General features: G+C 33.8%; 1 protein-coding gene across 7 annotated transcripts in view; it reads left to right on the top strand.

Annotated features, from left to right (window-relative positions):
- Pcdh7 (protocadherin 7) overlaps positions 1 to 22,697 on the top strand; it is a 404,659-nt gene that overhangs the window by 263,203 nt on the left and 118,759 nt on the right. The window lies entirely within an intron of this gene.

The raw sequence follows: 22,697 nt of genomic DNA, 5'->3' as shown, positions 1-22,697 counted from the left end.
AATGTTAAAAAATAAAAGATCACTATCCTTTCTAGCAGTGCCTGAAAATATTTTTATTTTTCAGTATAGCATCATTAGTACCTTTGTGTTCCTTTATTTACAGTACAGTATTTAAGAATAGAAATCCACCCAAGTAAAGGGTTTTGAGTGAGACTTGGGCAAACCAATCATGTAATCCCCCAGAAATTATTCAGTCAATGAAAGCTATTGTGATTGTGATCATCACTAATGTTATTAAAGATAATGATGCTATTGATTTTAGTCTTTATCTGTAAAGCCATTCAAAAGGCTAGACACTGAGCAAAGCATCAAGTGGTTCTGCTTCTTCTACTCAATTGCATTACAATTACTGTCCTGTTCAATTTTTATTTTATTCAAATTCTCATGTAACTGACTCATTCCAATTATTAGTATTAATAATCAACTCCCTTTTAGTAATGATCACAAAATATTGCCCATCATCTTGGCATGTATAATGAAAGACAAAAGAAGTTGAATACAATAAGAAAGGAAAGTATCCTCTTTTCCTTTCTTTAAGGAACACATTCTATGAAGGTAAATTCTCATTGTTTTGTTCATCCTGTCTTCACCTCACAGTATTTTTCTTAATGCAGATATACATCTTAGCAATCAATCTAAAAACTTCTACTCTAATGTGTCAACTCTATAGTGTTTTAAGTCTTAAAAAAGATATTCCTTGAAATATAATATTGGCTTAGTCTGACTCCTCCACCCAATTTAAATGGATGCTTCTCTTTTGGAAGTCATCCTTAGTTTTTAAACTAAGTAGCTGCATACTGGTGGTATATAAATGACATAGTGTACCTTCTTGCAAAGAGCAAAGTTGAGAGATAGAGAAAAACAAAGACATTGTAAGTATGAACTAGTCTAGGGAAAATATGCTTGACGAAGCAATGCTCAGTCCTTGGTTCCATTTTGATCAACACAGCCTTCAGGGACTAAGGAACAATTTTTGCTCAAATTTTGTTTAATCACAATTTGCATATAAATAGCAATATTTGGGTAGTAGCTAACACATTGAACAGTGCAGATTCAGATGCTTATGTTCTAATTTTACTTTAAAGGATAATGGTTAAAAGTTTTCAATTTAATATTGGAATTATTCTCCAAAGAGTAAAACTGATCATCATACTCAGAACTCAACGGTACTTTTTTGGTAAATCTGATTATTATCTGAGCACATCTACTTAACTTCTTTTTCTCACTCTAATCTTAAAACTATGGCTGAAAATCAAGATTTTTATTCACATAATACATACAATATGCACATTATATATTCACATAGTGTATATATATGATATGTGTTTACACATATTAATTATATTTATTAATACATGAAATGTACGGATATATTCACATATTATAGTGCTTAACTACATACATAGTTTTTTCTTATTAGTAGAATTCTAATAAAAATGTTCAAAGATATTACATGCATTTAATAGTCATTGAATTGGCATAGCATTACTGTTTGCGAATAGGACTCTGGTGTTGACTCAGACATGACATAAAGTTCAAGTTTATGTGACAAGCAGTTTGACCTTAGGCAAAGAGCTAAGCTTTCCAAAGTATAAGATTTCTTTTCAATATGTAGAGATGATTGTGCTTCCTACATTACATATAGAACAGTAGTGAAAAGAAAATGAGCCAGGGCTCTTGATGTCAGTTAAGTAGATTGTACCATGTCTGGTCAATCGTAGTCCTAAGATTGTATAAAGGTTATTTGACTCCACTGTGTCCTCAAAACAAATATTTTGCATTTTTCCTCCTTTTGGTGCCTGGAAGTTGAAAATTCCCCACATCGATGAATATAAAATAATGTCAATATTTTATGATGCCCAATGTTCATATGGAAAAACATTGAGGGGTTTTCTCAAGTACAGTGAAATTCTGGTACAACTTGGGGGACAACATATTATTTTTTTTGTGTTCAGTCACTTATCTGAGGGAAAGAAAAAATTCTAAGATATTGTTTCTCATGAACTTCTAGTTACATAATTTGTTAATAAATTAAGTGTTCAAAATATCAGTTACTAGCCAGTCAATTGTGAAAACTAAGCATTTGAAATTTGGCTCTAACTATTAAAAGCCAATGAAATTTAAAAACTGATAAAATAATAGAAAATATCTCATCAGTGATTTCACATTGATTTTTTTCACATATTGTGGTGAATAAAACATATTAGAGTCAATGTCATGTTTTTTTTTTTTGCCTGACTTTTGGTTCCTTAAATACTGCAACAATGGTATGATAACATAACCTCCGTAGTGTGTATCAGTGATTGTCAGAGTATTCAGACTCTGACATTGAGACAGGCAAGATTTACTATATTCATACAAGAAAACCCATCAATTAAAGATGAAAAAATGAAGCATTATTTTCTAGTGCTGGAAGAAGAAATCCCCACCTAGTTTGTGTCTTAACACTACCATAAGTTATTATCTCACATTTCTACAGTCCAGAGACCCAGTGTGACTCCCAGTGGGCTGAAACCAGTGTGTCAGCAGGGCTATGTACCTTTGGAAGAAGTTAAGGGAGAAATTTTTGTTGCTTTTCCACTGTCTTCTACTTAGGGTTTTATTCCTCTTCAAAATAACATTGGAATCAGCACTTTCAGCACTGTTATTTCTCTGGTAGTTTCTTCTGCTTCCTGTTTATAAAATGACCCTTTGATTACATCATCTCTAACTAGACACACCAGGATTATCTCCCCATTTCAAGGTCAACTGATCTGTTGCTTTCATTCTCCCTCATCACATCAGCTAATATAGTCACAGGTTCCTAGGGTTAGGATAAAGGCGTGTATAGGTATCCATGCTCTACTTATCACAATGCTTATACATGTACTTGCATTTAATCTGATCATAAGAGTATAAAATTCATCTATCATGTTTTTGTGAGTGTAAAATCTGTCACATTTTATCTATCTTTGTGGTTTTATCTTCCTCACAAAAACCTTCAGTGTCTCTCTTTAAACTATCTTTTTGTTTTCTGCATGGTTCTATGCTTTCTTTTCTTATTATCATTATCCCATAAAAACTTCAGAGAGTTTTTTTTTCTTTTGCATCAAATCATAGAAAAAGGTTAGAACACGAAACATTAAAAAAAAATGAGTTTTTGTTTTTAACTGAGTACTCTGACTAGAACAGAATCTATCCTTGTTTGTTGTTATCCACTAGGTTGCTTGGGTCGATAAGTAAATGACACAGCAGTCATGCAGGGAAGAAAGAAATGTGTGCCCTAGTGAGAGAGCTCATATTTTGTCATGGGAAAATTAGTTAGCCTTTTTTATGAAGAAGGAAAGGCCTTGAAGCAAAGGCAAATTAATGAAAGAATAAAACTTCTTTTTTCTCTAAGAGACTTAGATATTTAAATGCACCTGTTCAGATTTTTTGAGATTACCTTGGGACATACTACTGTTAAATCAAAAGTAAGCTTCCCAGAAGCTGGAGAAAGTGGCAGATGTTTGACAATACTTCATTTTAACCTTAGCTGTTGGGCTGTTGGGAAGGTTAACCTTTTACTGTCAAATTATAGCGTAGAAGACCCAGTCTTCATTGCATCTTATTTTCAATAATTTTTTTTTCCGAAAACTACACATAATTGTCAGACAGATGTTGAGAGTAGTGCTTTGAGTCAGGATTTGGCCATGGCATTTTGAGAATGCTTTTCAAATGTAATAAAGATTATTTAAAATTGGATCTATCTTAGAAGGTAATGGATGCTACGGTTCAATCTGTGTGTATTATTTTCCTATTTTCAGTAAAGATAATAACTTAACTTAGACTTGGAAAGTTGATGATTTACTATATCTTATGAACAAAGCTAAATATAATTGGAGAGCAGTTTGTTGAACCAAAGCATTGTTGCCATTATTGTACCAGTGTGCACCTTCCCGGATAGGTTGATACGATAGCCCATAGAGTCAATAACCAGTATTACTGTTGGCAACAGTTCTCCATCAGAAGCTGTATTGGTACCATGAATGTTTGAAGTCAGGGACCAAGTGTCCAGCTCAAACCCTAGCTTAACTGAAGGATCTTCAGCAATATGGACATACCATTAGTTCTGGAATGCAACCATTATGAGTGATAATGTTTATTGTATAGGAATCATAAAAAAACTCATTGGCTATAAATTTGCAGAGAGCTAACATATATTTGGCATTTGGGTTTTCATCCAACAACCTTAATCATTTTACTCCATACAGTAAATGCTCTAGCCTGTCAGCTTGGGAGGGTTCATTTCCTACTTCATGGAACTTGTATAGTATCTTAGAAAACTGATGTGGGATTTCCCTCTTTATGCGACCCTCCTCCAACAGAAAATCAATTTACTCCTAAGAGATCTGGAATTTTTGTCATTATTGTTTTATGCCAACTGCTACTCCCTATTCCTGTAATTAAGACAATGGAAATTTTGCCCATAGTTTATATTTATTGCCAATATTGTAATGAGCGCTGGGGACACACACTTGTTCTATTACTAAGAAGGCTGAGGCAGGGAGATCTTGAGTTTGAGGCCATCTTACACTATATAGTGAGACACTGTCTCAAAAACAAAGTAATGGAAACAGTAACCAAAAAAGCACATATGTGTGAGAGCATAGAAGTCACTGATAACAGGAAGCTTTGAATGTATGATAAAGCAATTCTCCCTGGATTTAAATTATTTGGCAATTTAGATACAGTTACCCAAATAGAAGAAGAGAAGAAGAAGGGGACAAGGAGGAGGAAGTTGGAAAAAAAACAATAGATTTGTGAGGAAAAAGGAAAGGCAATAGTTTTAAGGATATTTCTGAACATGCACAGGAAGTCAGGTGCAAATATTTACCTGGAAACTCATCTGAATAGAGCACCCCTCCTGTAGCCTTCAGTTAATGTCTTGCAGAAGTTGTGGAGAAATGCATCTGAAAATGTTTATTCAAGGAATACTGAAAAAATTACTATGGTTTTTCTTTGAGAGATGTGGGACCACAAGATATATTACATTTCAAATATAAAATAGCAATTCTCTGTACTCTTTTGCTATCAGCTACACCAATTAATGCAGATGATGCTAATTAAAAATAAATTTAGAGAGTGATTAGATTCTCTTGCCATTGTTAGGGAGAATTGATTCTTCTATAGATCTAATATGGTAAAGTAAGAAGTTAATGATATATTGATGTATTTTAAAGCACCTAATTTAGACAATAATTCTGAGGAAAACATTTGTGTTAATACTGAATATTAAATGACAAACGTTTTATCTTGGAAAAGGAATGGCTGCATTCTAGTACCCCAGAGCAACACACATGTTGATGTTTCAAATAAATTATTGTGTATGGCTGTATAATCTCAAATTTTAGTTTTATAAAACTTATAATACAAGAAATCTTTTGCACGTGTGCCGCCTTTGATGGCAGTTTACAGCTGTGCATGGCACAATAACTTTAATGAACGAAATTATGTGCTGTAGAACTTTCTACAAAAATTTCATGGTTCCATCTGGACTACCTTTCAAACTAGAGTGGCTGAAGCGGGAGATATTTGACTAGATTGCAGAAATCATCGGGAGATTTCTGCTGTCAGTTTCAAGATTTTGCAGATAAATCCAGCAAAGTATTAAAGTTAGAATTATGTATTTTACACATTGAAAGAAATTTCCATTTGGAATAAAGTTCCTGTTCACTTACGGAGGCACCTATAGACAGGCAACTAGCTAATATTCAAGGAGCAAGTTTTGTAAAATCTTGCAAAAAAAAAATTGAATTTTGAACACATAATATTGTATTTCACACACATAAGGAGTGTAGTTGTCTGCTTTCCTGTTGTTTTCTGAGTGCTTACATTTGTGAAACATTGTGTAATACTTAAATACAGTGTATTTCTTTTGATGGGAAAAGCAGATAAACAGTTAAAGCAAGCGTGAGATAGATTGCAGGCTATAGGTAAGACATTCTCACTCGCTGTTTTCTTCCAATGTTTTTTCCTTCCTTATCTCTTGTTCTTTCACACATTAGCTTCACTTTTTTTTTCTACACAAACATGACACAAAAGAATAATGAAGCATAAAATGAAAGGAAAAGAAACAACTGATTTAACATGTTGTGCAAAAAAAAACCCCTCTGTACTACAAAACAAAATTAAAAAAATATACCTTAAGTAATACACACTTAGTGTATTCTGAAAGGTGTTCTTTTTATTACGGCATAATGAAACGAATGAAAATGCTGTTATTATTTTTAAGATTGGCTATTTTTATCATATGATAGTATGTTTTGTAACTCAAGTTATATGTATTATTACATATACACAATTATATATAAAGAGTGGAAATTCAAAAATATGTGAATTTGGTGGTGAAATTCGGACTGTGATTTTAAGTGAAAGGAAAAATGTGTGCCTCAAAGTACTTGAACTCAATATAAACCCTAATTTTCATATATTAAGGTAAAAACATGTTACCTAAATACTGAAATCCTATGACAAAAGGCTTTAGGGGAAAAAGGTCACAACATGTTCCTCAATTGTATTTATCTATACTAAGTACATATTAAAAATATGCTAGTCAATATCTGACAATATATTTTAATTCTAGAGACATAAAATACTAAGGTAAATATTGTTTCTGTGTAAGTATAAGACTTGAAATTGTCCTACTATTTTAAGTTTAAATGCAAGTTAATTGGTTTTTAAAGAGTGATTAAATCCTCCCCCTACACACACATATTGTTAGTAATATAAGAAATAACATTGATTAAAGAGAGAATGAATTCATCTCTGTGTGGACATGTTGCAATAAATTGAATCTTGAATTTTACTGTTTATATATCTATATTTAGTTCATATCTCAAGTGTATGATCTCCATTAAACGCAATAGAAAGATACACTCACAAATTCATATAAATATATATATATATTTTATATATATATATATTCATATATATATATATAAAATGAGTGTGTCTTTATATATATATATATATATATATAAAGACACACTCATTTTGTGCTCCTGAACATACTTCAACCATACACTTATGAACAAAAGAAATTTTATTTTAAGGAAAACTGAACAGCCTATCTACTAACACACTCTCTAAATCATGAGGTGAAGGAAGTGAGCCAAAACCTGATTATAGAGAAGCCATTTGGAACAGTAACTTTTGTTATTATGTTTATTGTTGAAAATAGCTACACAAATTAAGAGAAAAGTCAATTTTATGTAGCGAACAAAAATATTTACCCCTACTTTTATGATCAACAAAGTAATTATTTTCTTAATAAGTATAATAGTTAAACGAAAGTAGCCAATTATAAACAACAACAAAACAACAAAAGAATCATTTGGACAGCTCTTTGAAACTAATTATAAACTCCTCCTCATAATGATTAACTATACTGAACCAACATGAGAGATTGTAGCTTTTTAAAAAATATATAAAACCAATAACTTTTCTGTTAGGAAATACACACACACACACGCGCGCGCGCGCGCACACACACACACACACACACACACACACGCAAACAAGTGACATACTCCGTGTCAATCTGTCTTCTTCTTAACCACAGTGGAAATTATCAACATGATTTTAAGTGCACATAATTGAAGCATAGTAACTGGAAAATAGATATACTGATCCTAATTTAACCAGTATGGGCAAAGAGAACAGACAAGCTTTGAGTGGAAAGTTAATTCTGGCTCCATGTTAGCCTCTCTAGGGGATAAAGTGATAAACTTCCAAGCACCATGGCTTCAACTGCAGTGCATGTTCACACAGTTCCAAACGAGACACTTCATCCCTATTTCAAGCAGTGTGCACGATTTAATAGCCTTTAATAGCCCAGGAGTTTCGCTGCACTATTCAAAGTGCTCCAATATATTTAATGTAGACTGGTTTATAAAGTAAATTGGCATAAATAAGCTTGATAGCATTACAGGCTCTACTTAGAAGACTCTTGGGCACAAGGGTTGAAACTTTTTGGAGTCTTGCTAACAAAATTAGTTTCTGATGCATGATTTGAGTAGGAATAGATACATAAGCCAAGAAAACTGGAAAATACGCTCTGCAAGCCAATAAAGACAGATACTTCTTTAAATAAAACTATGCTTTGGTAATTAATGCAAATTTTACTGTAATTTTGCAAGGAAATAATTATTCCTTGAGGTACTATTCTCAGCTCAACTTAATAGAAAGCTCAAGTGGGAGAACGATGTGAGTTTTTGTTCCGTTGATTCTGTCAGTATCTATAACCCCAAATATTTTGACACGTGCAATCCCATAGTATCCACAGCTTCCTGCCATCTACAGCTGTAATTCCTCGGCAGAGATAAGGCTTCTACTCATGCTGGCTTGTGGCACTCTCCTGGAGGTCAGAAGGAAAGTAACATATGCTTTAATTAGTCTAAACTTTAGCTGTGGGTAGACAACTTTATCTAATCTTTAGTACTCCAACAGACAAATGCTTGCTTTAAAAGCCAACTAATTTCCAAGAATATGCAACTTTTGGAAAAGGGACAGTTGATTGTATTTGTATTAACCTTTCTTTAAAAACACTTACCAAGTGCTTATTTGCTTTAAGCTTGCTGATCAGCTCCCAGCCTCTCCTCTGTAAACAGGCTTTTATTTAAATGTTATCACTTTTGGACTCTTTTCTGGCAGAATTTCCAACAGGAATATTTTATTTCTATTGGAAATAAATATAGAGAGAGTGAATTTCAAGGAAATACCAACATATACAATAAGCAGCTATGAGGGGGACACGATTAGGTGTCTAGAGAAGAATCTGAGAGATATTTCCAGTTTGTAAGCATTTTACTGCAAACCTTACTAAGTGCTTTACTTCAGCAACAATACCATCCCTCTATGCATACTAGCCCTCTCTTATTTCTCATAAGATACTTCTTCATTCCAACTAACATTAGATAAAATAGAATCTTCTTGTAACAACTCAGCCCAAGTATTTAGGGTTGTACAAGTAACTCAGTGTCATTTTTCTGTAAGTCTTATGATGCTTCAAAGAGCGATATTATAAATACTGCCAAGGTTTTTAAAGAAGGGATAACTTTAGGCATAGTGATTTACTTTTGTCATTATATTTCTCATTTTTCATATCCTTGAGAAAATCTTTCTCACATACAAGAAGTGAACATTATAGAGATCACTTTGATTTCATTGTGTATACAAGTGATATTAATATTTCAGATGTTGCAGTTTCCCAAGTTTTAAAGACCAAGAAAGAAGGAAGAAAAAAGAGAAAGATGGGAGCAAGGTGCTCACAAAGTATAAGAAATGGAGAGAAGTAGATCTTAGATCTTTAAAGTAATTGGAAAAAGTCATATATGGTTATCAGAGCTAATTAACAATACAGGACATTATGTTTTGTTTACTATGAAAAGGAAACAGAATAAGATTAATAACATTGGTAGCTTCTATTCTCTGTGATATCTACTTATTCAAGGCAGGCACTGCTGAAAGCATTGTCTATTCATTCCATATTTCATCATCCCCTGCATATCCAGGTAGAACCATGTCGTTCCCATTTTAATGAGAAAACAGAGCACAGAGTAATCAGTCAATGTATCCGATATTATACTACGGAATGGCTAAAATAACAATTAAAAATCAGAATGAGCATCTGATTTCAGAGTACACAGGATAAATTAATGTCAGAGGAACACAAATGAAACACAGAGAAGCAAAACAAAACATAAGTCAAAAATATTGTTTGTGATTTTGGTTTATGAAGTAGCATTTCTGGAAAATGTTTCATAAGCCAATTGTTTGAGTATAACATTGTATTCCTAAAAAGGTTGAGGGTCCAAAAGGAAGAGAAATGCTAGACAGGAAGAAGGGTTGTGAAGTACAATCATCTGGGCATGATACAACCATGACAGTCATGATCTCATAGCAGCTTCAGCTGCTTGTACATTGTTGGTCATCCGTCAAACGTGGACGGACTGGGCCTTCTGGGGTTCTTCTACTTCATGCTGAAGTACTACCTACTGGCAGATTTGGGGAGACATGCTGTCATTGTCCTGAGTCTGTGTATTCAAAAATGAATCCCTCAGATTCCAATGAATAGTTGGAGTCCAAACCACCCAGTCAAACAGTGGGTCCTGGTTTAACTCTGTGGGACACAAAGCAAAATGACCTGAAGATGAGTAAGCTGACTTGTAGGGAAGGGTAGACCTTAAGAGGCCGGTGAAGATAACAGGCAAGAATGGGAACAGAAGATATAGGAATACATTGTACACAGGCAAGAGAGCTCAACGAACAAATTTAATATTACACAAGTTAGAAAAGGAGATGTATAGCCTTTAATGTAGAATATCAAATTATTTTTAATTTTCTTACTGATACGCCAATAAGTCTGCAAAGCTTATTTGTTTTATCTGTGGTTGAAGTTTTGAAAGTGAGCATTTGCTTAAGCTTTTGAAAACATCCTGAGCATATTTAGGGGCCAGAGAGATGTCTTTGCAATTAAGAACTGCTTTTGCATAGGCACTAAGTTCTATTCCCAGAATCCACATAGGGTGGCCCACAACTCCTTGTAACGTCGGTGATGAGATCACATGCCTGCTTTTGGTCTCTGCGAACACCCACATACATTTGGCATACACACACAAGATTAAGAAATAAAGAAATAAAATTTTAAGAAAAGAAGGAATGGTTTACTAAGATTATTTTGCCCTGAATCAGAACATTAACTATTTGACAAGTAAAAACAGGCTTAGTTCTTATTTTTAAAAGTGTATAACAAAGTGGGCATGAACAATTAAAAATGCTAACTCCTATATTCTTGTGTTTTGATGTAGATTACAGGTGATATCATTTTAACTGCTTTATGATTATGTTATTTCGTTGTAAACTATTTGACTCTGAGTCAGACCTCTAGCATCAAAGTGAACTCAAGGAAAAAGGACTAAGAACATATGCTAATGGGGATTACTTAGACTGTAAGTCTCAGAGAAACCTTGAATCTAGTAACTGCACCATCTGTACTAATGAAATTAGATAGTGCACTTAAACTGATCCAATAATTAAATGTGTATTTATTAAATCATTTTTAATGGCTTTGGTATATGACTTTAGGATTCAAAGGCAACCTCTTTGGAGAATTGCCCTTGAAGCTTCATTGAGGAGGAAATCACACAGTCAGCACTCTCTGACTGTGTGAACAGGCTCTGCCCAGAAGATTCTTGATTAGAGAAAGTCATCTGTTACAACCACTGCACATGATTTAATCGCCACCGCATAGCACGAGGGGGCAATTGCAGGCAGTGGGAGAATGTCATGAAAAGTGACGATAAATATTAACCATCAGGGTATATTATCTTTGGGAAAAGGCAGGTCTCGTGATATCAAAACAGAAGGCCAACCCTCTGCTCCTCTTTTCTCAGCTGGAGAGGAAAAATATGGACATTACACAAATAAATTATTAAAAATGGAATCAAATGTCACAGAGGTGATGACATTTGATTCTCACAAATGGACATATTCCATTTTCAACGTATATTCAGTGGTGCACACTTTGCTGTTGTTGATGGCAGATTGTGTAGGAGAAAACTGGCTTTCAGCTTTGGGAGTGAATATGGTAAGTAATGGACTAGTCGGAATGTTCCTATGACTCCTAAAATGCAGAGTTATTTTCAATTTCTCACAAGATTTACTGTTGAAAATATTTTTTTGTCCAAACATTTGCTTCATAAATCCATCACTTACAAAATAGGATGAGAGTTGTTTGTTGTTGTTTATTTTGCAGCTCAGGTGTTCTGAGAAATTTGGTGAAAATTGAAAAGCTACAGAGGTTGTAAATGAATAGTTATTTTTCTTTCTCTTTCCTTGTCAATATGCAAGGTCTCATTTTAAAAAGTAATAGTCACAAAACATCGCGTCAGGCTCAATTTTAAGCTTTTTGTTGGATTAAAAAAAACTAAGACAAAGTTGCATCATTGTAATACTATCAGCCAGAGGGTGCCTGCTAGGCCCTTTGTCCACACTTCTTTGTCACGCACCATAGTTTGGTCAAGTTTTGTTCAGGAAAAATACCTTCTATGGAATTTTAAGGAAGAGGCTTCCTTTAACTCTTACATAGTCCTTATTTGATTTTCCACTGCAGCTCTCCTGCCTACCATATTCTCTGACTTTCAGACACACACTTAAAAAAAAAAAATCCATGGTGATTGCCTACTGTTGTCATAGACCAAATCTTTGATCTAAAGAGAAAATCTATTGGATGGCCACTAAAGTTCTGGTTGGCTCAGTTTTTAAGCACTTAACCACTGATGCAGAGATTCTGAATTAAGTTACCAGCACTCACAAGGTGGATTCAAACCACCTGTAACTCCAGTGTCTAAGGATCTGATAACCTTGTCACTATAGGCTCCTGCATAAAAAATGCACAAAAACTCATGGAGTCTTTCATTCTTTCTCCCTGCCTTCTTCTCTCTCTCCCTCCCCTACTCCCTCCTTCCCTCTCTCCCTCCCTTCTTCCCTCCTTCTGTCTCTCTTTCTGTCTCTTTCCCTCCCTCCCTTCTTCTTTCCCTCTCACATTATTTTAAAATCTTAATAATACACCAAATCTTTACACCTATGAAAAGTGCTAATCACTAATTAATAATCGAACAAAGTAGAATTTGACAATCAATTAACAAACGATTGAATGGACTTAAAAATAAACATTGATTCTATGTTTTTTGAAATGAAAATAATAATATTAGTATTAATATGTTACATGATGTTTACTATACTAAATATACTATACTTAGTGTTATATATATGTGTGTATATATATATGTATATATATATATATATATATATAAAATGACAGATCAGCATTAGTATACTCGCTTATAGAGTCTACTTTACAAAGCCCACTTCACACGACCCACTTTACACAGTATGTTTTTTACAACCCACATCTCTTCTGGGGCCATTTGTTCCACCTGTCTCCAATTTTGGCTGTGGAAACTACAGTGAACTAAGTGGAAATGAAGCAGCTGTTAGGAATATCAGTCTCTCTCTCTCTCTCTCTCTCTCTCTCTCTCTCTCTTTTTGGCTGGTGTTTATGGAGAGCAAATGACTGATTCATACTATAATATAAGGCAGACACACAGATGTACAGAGACTCATTTTATATTATTGTTAGCATAAAGAAACACAAAATTTGAATATTTGTCAGTAGTCATATAACAGTGTTAACTGACAGCATTATCAAGATCTGACGACTCCTAATCAAACAATATTCAAATGGCTGCATTGAATATAGTCGGAGAAGTCAGGATTTGCCATTAATTTTCAGCCAATTTTTTGCTATCAAAAGGTACTTCATCTGACTGCATATGGTCAGCATTCTATCTCTGCCTGTATAGAAAAAGTTAGTGGGCAGCTCTCAGGAAACTTACTTTAGTGCAGATTTTCCATAACCAGTGATAACCATGTTCTTTATGCTGGAAGCAATCCAACTTTCATTTGGTCTGAAGTGTACTGTTGATGGTGCTAAATAGGAGAGCCTGTAGTGCGTGCATTTTCCAGGAAACCTCTAGAAAGCAAATTATAGAAGGTTAATTTTTTAAAAGTATTTCATTGGTTTCTTTTTGTTACTTTTGAGATTGTATTTTAATTAAATTTGTCTTCTTGCTTTCCTTCCACGAGATCCTCTAATATACTGCTCTTCTTGAATCCATGCCCTCTGTTTTCATCATTTGTTATTTTGTGTATACATGTATTTGTATATGCATATATATTCCTAAACAAAACATGTTACATACATATAATATTACTTGTATGTTTGTCTTCAAGGCTGACCATTTGGCATCAGACAATCAACTGATGTGCTCTTCCCCTGCTTCCAACTTTACTCAGTTCCCTGCTGTTTTTTGTGGAGGGTTGAGGTCTGTGGCTTTTCTCCATCTATTTGGACATGGTCCTTGGTGCCTTTGTTTAGTTCACATTTGCTTAGCCATGTTGCTAAGACATTATGCTTATAGCTTCTGATGTTTTATAGAGAGCAAAATCCCTGGTCCTCTGCTCCCTTTTCTTCAATATTCCTGAGCATTAGATATAGGAGTGTTTTGTATATCTATCCTTTGGAACTAGGCTCCAGAAGTCTTTATATCATTTGGAGGAGCTTGCCTGTTCACTTTTGTGTTATCTGTTAGGAAAGAGGAGAAATAAAATGGGTCCCTATGATCTATGGAACTCTAGCAACTTCTCGTTGCTGCAAGCAATCCCAGGCTTAGAGTGCAATTGTCATTGTAGGAGGAAGATGGTGACAGCAAATGCAGTCCACATTAGCATTTATGGAGATGGGAAAATTTTAAATGTATTATTAATGTAATTTCTTTATTGATTCTTTCGAAATTTCATATCATGGTCCCCAGTTCTGCTCACCTCCCAGTCCCTCCCTATCTTCTCTTGATGCCTGCAGTGCCTCCAAAAGCAAATTTAAGAAAACCAAACCAAAACAAAGCATAGTAAATAAACAAACAAAGAATAAACACAAGAAAAATAAACAAATAAAAACTATTCGCTTTTCCAGAGCCTGGTACATAACTTAGAAGCACACCACTGTCTGCTTAAACTTTCTATTTTGTGGTCCTCTTAAGATTTAAAACCTTAGGGTTAATCAAAAGTTTATATGTAAGTAACTTATTTTTGAAATTCTTCCCTCACAAGGCTTTAAGTAATTTATAATTTATTTGGCTCTTTTGTGTTCCCCATTCTTTTATGAATTTTTAAAAATACAAAATGAATAAGCACATGGTACACGTTTCTTAAGAGTTGTGACCATCTGATTAATTGGGGTAGATATAAGGTTGTATGAGGTATATCAATAACAATCAATTTGAGCTTGATCTGGTTACCCTTAATTTGCCAATGCTATGAGTAAGAAATCAATGAACTTGTCAGATTTGCCAACAGAACACTGGCTTGAATTTTAAAAATATATTAGAGTTTTATGTGATTTTGAAGCATTTGTGTAAACTTTTGAAAAAACATTAACCATGTTAGAATTGTTGTTCTTGTTGCATATCCTTATATAAAAGAAATAATCCTTAAATAAGACTGTAAAGAACATATTTAATCAGTTCTATCTACCAGAAATAAGAAAGACTGTTTCAAAATTACTGAATAATTTCAAGCTCACAATTCTCACCTATATTTTTAAAAAGTAAAACGATGATATTTGTAACTTCAGTTTTAATGCATTTTTGAATGCAAATATATTTTATTTCCTTATAGCCTAAGCCCCTTTTCTCTGATAAATCAATTTAAACATGATTTTTTTTGTATATCAAAATAGCAGACTTCTTTCTTGTGTTGGGCTTGCATAGGAATTAGCCCTATCATCTTTCTGTGGGATCTTATAATATTGATATAATATCCTTAATTAACTGTTGTGGTAAACATAAGTCAAAATAAGTAGCAGACAGTAGTTCCATTAACCAAAGAAACCACAAGGTTACAATTTTGAAGCAGCTGTGAAATTTATAGGCAAGTTGATCATAAAAGAGATGAAATAAAAAGATGGCAAATACACTAATCCATTTTATAAGATGGTCTTAAAGAACTGGCCAGCTATAAGAGAGTACTTCAAATTGCTTTTTCATTCACCATGCCAATTGAAGTGAAGGCATTATTCTTGGAACTTGTTCTGTTTGTAAAATTCAACATGGAATTAGATTCCTAATATTTGACTTCTTTCCAGACATGTAAGTGTCTAGAGCAATATCCTGAATTACAAGCTAATAATATTACTAATAGGTGTCCTGGGCTTTCAAACCACTTTTCCTTTAATTCTCTTTTCTTTTTTTTCTCTCTGCAATGCGATAAAGCCATATTTTAATATTTGCATTGTATGTGCTTTAATAATTTTGTAAGTTTGGGTTTTTTGTTTTGTTTTGTATTGTTTTGTTTTTAGAGACACGGTTTCATTGTATAGCCCTGGCAGTCCTGGAACTTATTCTGTAGAACAGGCTGGCCAAGAACTCATGCCTCTGCCTCAGAGTACTGGGATTAAATGTTTGTACCACTATTGCCTTGTACCTGTATTTTCATAAAATATCTATATTGGTATGATATGAGAGTCACACTGTGATAATTGTAGTATATTAAGAAAAAGATTTCTGGTGGTGTATTACAAATTATTTTTTAGAAGTGTAGTTGGCTTTCAAACTTAATTTTGCAGTGGCATTTCAAACCTAGAAACACAAACAATTCTCTTAAACTGTGTTGAAGATTGTATTTAAGGAAATTTGTAGAACATATAAAGAAAAATGAAAGGTACTTCTGTTGTTGAAAATAACATTATTGCATTACAACAGTATCTACAAAACTACTTGTCTGGTAATGTCAATGAATAAATATAAAAAAACCATTATTATGTCATGACTACTTTTTAGATAAATGTGTTTATTACATATAAACATATAATTAATCATATACTCATTAAAGCAAAATACCTTTTACTTTATACAAGCATCAAGTGAATTTGTGAATTTTCAGTAAGGACCAAACAACGTATATATAAGAATACAGAAACTAGTTATAACTTTATCAGAGACCTTAAAGGTCCTACCTCTAAGGCTTCCTCTCAGGGTTAAAAAAAAGACACCACATTAAGTGAAAGGAACTAAAATCTGAGGGCTAAGAAGTCTACCCACAACTTGTTCTTTCTGTCCACATCTTTTTATTGTTCTTTCTTTCATGTTCTCCGTTCTAATTCTTCTTTACTGTCTATAACTTCTCAGCTCTAGTTCTCTGTCTCAACTCCAATTCCAGTACTCTGCTACCTTCTTCTTCTTTTTCATTTCCCTACCTCTGCTAACTTTTAGAATGCTTCTGCTCTAACTTATGCTCCATCTTCTGTTCCCACTTCTGTGCACTCTCCTTGTTCTCACCCAGCTATAAAGACCCACAAAATCTTTTAGGCATAGGTAACCAGGTAACCTATGTAAACAGACAAGGGAAGTTTATGGCTCTTGGTCCATTGACATTTTTTTGTTAAAGGTTAGCAAACTTCAATGTCAGCAAGCTCTTAAGCTTTATGTTTATCGGAGGCACCGGTGGAGGTTTGTCTTTCTCTGGGATGTAGGTGGATGGTTAATTATTTTCCCTAAAAGTAAGACACATGCAGTAAATCTTCTGAACTAAGGTCATCAGTAAACTGAAGTGAAGTTGAAGTGAGGACTTGGAAATCTTCTAATGCAAGGTTAGTTTTAGGTCATTGCTTTCCTTATTTGTAAGTGAGGTAAAACCAAAGTATGCTTATCTTATATGAGCAGCTACGAATTAACAGCTTTGGGCATGTAGAAATTCAATGTCCTTGGATATCTGGGAATGTCTTAAATTGAATGCTTTTGCTTGAACCCAATAAGCTGACCAAATGCCTGTCAATAAAGATAATTGCAGGAAGGCAGATCTCTATGTTTACATAGGAGAGAGGAGAAAAAAACCTGGTAGTGAGAAGCTGGTTTCTGTATTCATACATAGCTCAAATAGTGCTGAACTATTGGAGTTAAACCCCAAATTTGTAACAGAAAGGGGAATAGCTACAGCAAGAAATTGTACAACAAGAAACAGCCACTTTATTCATAAGGCAATAATTTCAATATGCATTGAATCTTGGTTTAAACCTCCCACAAAGCTCTTGGCTCAGATGAGTCAACCTCATGAAAAGATGGCTGAGTAATTACTGTATAATATCATTGCTTGTAGCATAACTTGAAAACGTAAATGGTTTCTTTCAACAGTGATAACAAGCATGGTGGGACAGAGTATGTTTTTATAAGCAAAGAATAAATAAGCAGTAATTTTAGTTTGGTTTTACTTTCAGCTGTACAAAAACACATACAAATATACACCCCAAATTCTTGTCTGTTTACAAAAAAGCAAACGGCCCTGTTGTGGGGAATGACCCCTTTGAGTGTTTATGTCCGAAACATGTTTTCCGTCTTGCTCTTCTCATCTTTTACCAAACTTTTTGGACCTGACAACTCCCATTTCTACTTAGATGGACTCAGTCATTTTCCCTGTCACAATGCACTGAAATCTCCTGAAACCACAAGCCAGAGAGACTTCTGTTAGGTCATTTGTCACAGTAACAATGGAAGTAAACAATACAGCTGCTTTTGAACTCATCTATTTATGAAAAATGGAGGCAGTTCTATATAAAGTCACTAACTTCTATATTTATGAAAAACAAGCCAATGATTCATATTAAGAAAAAGTTACACATTCACATTGTCTCTGTCTTTCTCTTTCTCTCTCATGCACACAAGAGAGATACTTTCTTAACTGTTTTTATTATAGAAAGACATGCAAAGTTTGAGTACTTGTTGGAAAACATAGCAAAGAACACAGTGTAGCATGCTCTGACACCTTCTTAGAAAAAAGAATTCAAATCATTTCAATCTATTCTGATTCTGGGAGTATTTATTTATCTATTTATTTTACATTTTAACTTACTTTCCTCAACTTATTTGCTTTTTAAACTTATATAAATGATTTTCACATGTCATATTAATAGCTTTGGTATAGCTATGGCCAAAAAGAAATGAAAGGAAAAAATTTTACTGAATGGCAGATGTTTTCAGAGATGCTATTATCAATTTGGGGGAGTAGAAATTTTTATAATCTGTATTCCAAGTCAGTCTGGCCACCTGTCCTCAATAAGTAAATTAGACCAATCAAAGTAAAAGTGGTAAACAAAGAAAGTTTTATTCTATGTAGCCACATGAGATGAAAGACAAAGAGAAGATTCAAGAAACCACTCCCATCCATCTTTAGGGTTCTGAAGTGGGATCTAACCTTAAAAAAGAGGCTGAGAGTTTGCATATCTAAACTACCCTGGTTAAGATGCCATCCTACCCACCACTGACATGCAGTTATCTTGACTTAATCCTTATTGGTACGATAAGTTGTTAGAACTGTTTGATATTTGTTTCTAAGAGACAAGAAACCTGTCTGGTTGTCATCCTTTCCTTCTCCCAGCATGAGATTCCTGAAGAAATTCCCATTTCTTTGAGTCTATTTCAAGAATCTGATAGTAAGATTGAAAGATAAAAGTGTGTCTTTACATTATTTCTGTCATACTAGTTACTATGTCAGTCCACAATCCTTGGCTTTACTGATCTTGGTGCAAATGCATGGTATAGCCTCATGGTAGAAGATTTAGTAACAAGATCTGTCTCCTTTGTCAGAAAGAAAGCAGGGACAGGTAGAATCAACGACATAATAAAATTAAAGAGACCTACTTCCTTAGCTATGCCCAGCCTCTAAAACTTCTTGAATCCCCTAAAATTACATCTTCATCTGAAGTTCTGGCCTTAAGCACATAGGCCTGTGGGTATATTTTTCATTCAAAGTATATTATAGTGCTATTTTAATTTAATATGGGGGCTTATGTGTCTTACAAAGCCCCCAAAGAGAGAAGACTGCCTTACTTTTAAGTATAAACTGCCATCTATGAATTCATGAAATACATCCCTGAAACCAACTGGGAATGTGTGAGCCAGGGAACTACTGTGATCAAAACCTATTGTATGAAATTCTCAAAGAACTAATAAGAATAAGAAGAAAATTATGCTGCATATTGAATCTTATACACAATAATTGCTTCTAAATTTTCTAGACATAAAATGTAAAATTTGTGTTCTATTTGATAAATCAGTAAATCTGTGACTTCAAGTAAGGGAGCACTAGGAAAGATAAAAGTGAATTATTATACTCAGACTTTCCAGAAAACTATTGAAATAGAGAAAGTAACAAAAAGTCGCATTCAAATACAGAACAGTTCTTTGTAATAGCTGCGCTTGTAGTGGTGTGTCAGGGTGGGGGTGGTGGGTATGTGGTGTATGTACTTGTTAGTAGGGATATGTGTGTGCAGGGAGCTCTGTGCACTTGCCTGTAAAAACTAGAAGTCAACATCTGTGGTCCTTCTTCGATCATTTTCCACCTTTACTTTCTGAAACACGGCTCTCACTGAACCTGAAGCTCACCAGTTCTCCTTTGGCATGACTGTGTGGCCAGCAGGCTCCAAGAATTGCCGTTCCCCTCCCCGTCCCCGCCACAATACACACACACACACACACACACACCAGTCCCCAGGGCTGGGTTACAGCTGAGTTCTTTGCACAGCAGGGAAAATATCAACTTAGCCATCTCCCTAGTTCCTAGAGCAGTTGTGAAAAGAAAAAAAAAAAAAAGATTTGTATTCAACTAAAGCAGAGAAGAATCAGGGATAGTTAAAAAAAAAAACAAAAAACAGCAGCTGTGAATCCTTTTTGAGTATTAATTTAGAATATATTCTTCCCTACACTGAATGAAGATAATAACTGGTTTGACTTCTTTCTTACATTAGTATCGCATGTTTATTTTATGGTATATAACTGTCAATAATGTATGACAAAGGAAACCTCATCCTAAAGATAAATATGAAATAATGTGGAAAAATAATTTATTTCATTTATTGTCATTCAAATTGAAGGAATGATACTTAAGAACATCCATACACTAGCTTTTATTTTGTTGTAAAAGTGATCATGTTATTTATTAATCTTATAACTGGTATACATTTTTTTCTGGAAATTTCCTGCCTTGCTTATGACTTCAGCTAAGTATTGCTATAATTTAAGTTAATACTTTAAAAATCATACAGCAATGAAAACCTTTTAAATATTTCTGGAAAAATGGTAGTTATTTGGTGAATTAAGAGCCATCAATAGTAAAATAAACAATACTATGCAAATATTTAAAGTTCTTACTTATACTGGTTTATATTGTTATAAAAAGAAAATGGCTTTTTAATTTTTCTTGCAAAATATAAACAAATGGTGAAATTACATGAAAAAGAGAATGTACTTACAAAAATGCTTAGAATGATAAATTACAAACAAAACCAAGGAATTACTATGCAGCCCTGGTTGGCTGGCAGGAAGTTGCTGTCTTGATCAGAATGGCTTCATACTCACAGATATCTATGTGCCTGTATCTGCCTCCTGAATTCTGGGAATAAAAAAAAGTCACAGTGCCTGGATGTAATGATACTCTTAAGAAATCTTATATATATATATGTGTGTGTGTGTGTGTGTGTGTGTGTGTGTGTGTATGTATGTGTATGTGTATATATGCATATACGCATATATGCATGTATGTACATATGCATGTGTGTATATGTGTATATATGTATATGTGTATATATGTATGTATGTATATGTGTGTGTTTGTTGTATTATATGTATACATATACAGAGATGATTGATTGATTTAACTTGTCAATCATAAAAAATGAGAGACTTAATAATAATATATCCTTGAGTTATTGAGATTTTCCCTGGAATAATTTCTCTACCTTTATCATTTTAATACAAATGTATTTTGAAATTGTATCTTTTGCTAATTTCTTGTACATGATTTGCCTGAAACCTAAAAAAAGGTTATGTAGAGAAAGAAAAGCATTTCCAAGAATTAAGAAGTGAGGGTAGAGGAGAGGAAGAGAAGAGGGATGTGAGTAACGACAGAAATGAGAAAATGCAAAGCAGAGGGGAGGTAAGAAAAGGGAAGTAAGATCCCCATGTAACATCTGTTAGTTACAGGATTGCACATTCCTTTCCCTATCAATATTGATGTTCCTTCACAAAAATTTTACTGTAAAAATGTTAAGTGAGAAAACATTTTTGTCTCTTCTCTGTCATTTTGACAAAGCTGTTAAACCTTATATGCCTAGTGGATTCTATGAACTACAATCCTATACTTTTCTTGACAGATTCCACTAGAAATTGCTTTATAGATAGATTCATTTGGAATATTAGCATTTGCATTTCATATTGTTTAGTGAGACCTCTTTATCCTCTCATTCATCTCTTCTCAATGATACTGTATCTGTTGCACAGAGGTTATATACCACTTGGTCAGTACGTGTTTCTTATTAGTAGTCACTAGACTATAAACTACTGATGAGGACCGAAGCTGTTGTACATGACACATCAAAGATCATGTCTGAGTTAATAGAAAAAATGAACATGTGTATTTAATCTGAGGAAGTTTCTCCATAATGAAAAATGGTTTGTTTGTGTTTGTTTGTTTATTTGTTTATTTAATCATTCCTTCATTGGTGATGGTTCCTTAGAGCCAAAGTGTATCTGAAGATACAGTCATGGCTGTGAATTCCTCATCAGTGAGTCTACTCTTTGAAGGACTCATATCTGTTTTTTCTTATAACAGAAACAGCTCTATTTTATGCCTTGTCTTTTTTTTTCTGTCAAAATTCTAGCATACACATACTCAGCAAACTGCTGGATGCTTTATCATGCAAATAAACAGAATGTCGCTTTCTTGGACTCATATCCGTGCTTTCTGATGAAATGCCAAGTCCATGACAGTTGTACAACACAGTTTTATAGAAGTATACTCTAAATACCTAGGTGATGATTCCAAATGAGTTTTGTAAGTTTTATTGACATAATAAAATAGGTCTGTCAAATAGAAACACACAACATAAATATTACTACACTTGGTCCCTGTCACTCACGATATGCTATGCAACTGTGGGTAAAAGATGGTCTACAAACATGGCATGAAAAATACTTATTCATCAAAACCAATTACAAAGTTCACCTCTTCCCTTAATTTTTCTACAATGTTACAATTCTGTAATTCTGAACTATGGTTCAGAATCTCTC

The sequence above is a fragment of the Myodes glareolus genome, chromosome 8 (genome assembly GCF_982192425.1).
Source record: "Myodes glareolus chromosome 8, mMyoGla1.1, whole genome shotgun sequence".
Lineage (NCBI taxonomy): Eukaryota > Metazoa > Chordata > Mammalia > Rodentia > Cricetidae > Myodes > Myodes glareolus.
Note: the sequence above shows the minus strand (reverse complement) of the source record. Positions and strands in the feature narration are given on the sequence as shown.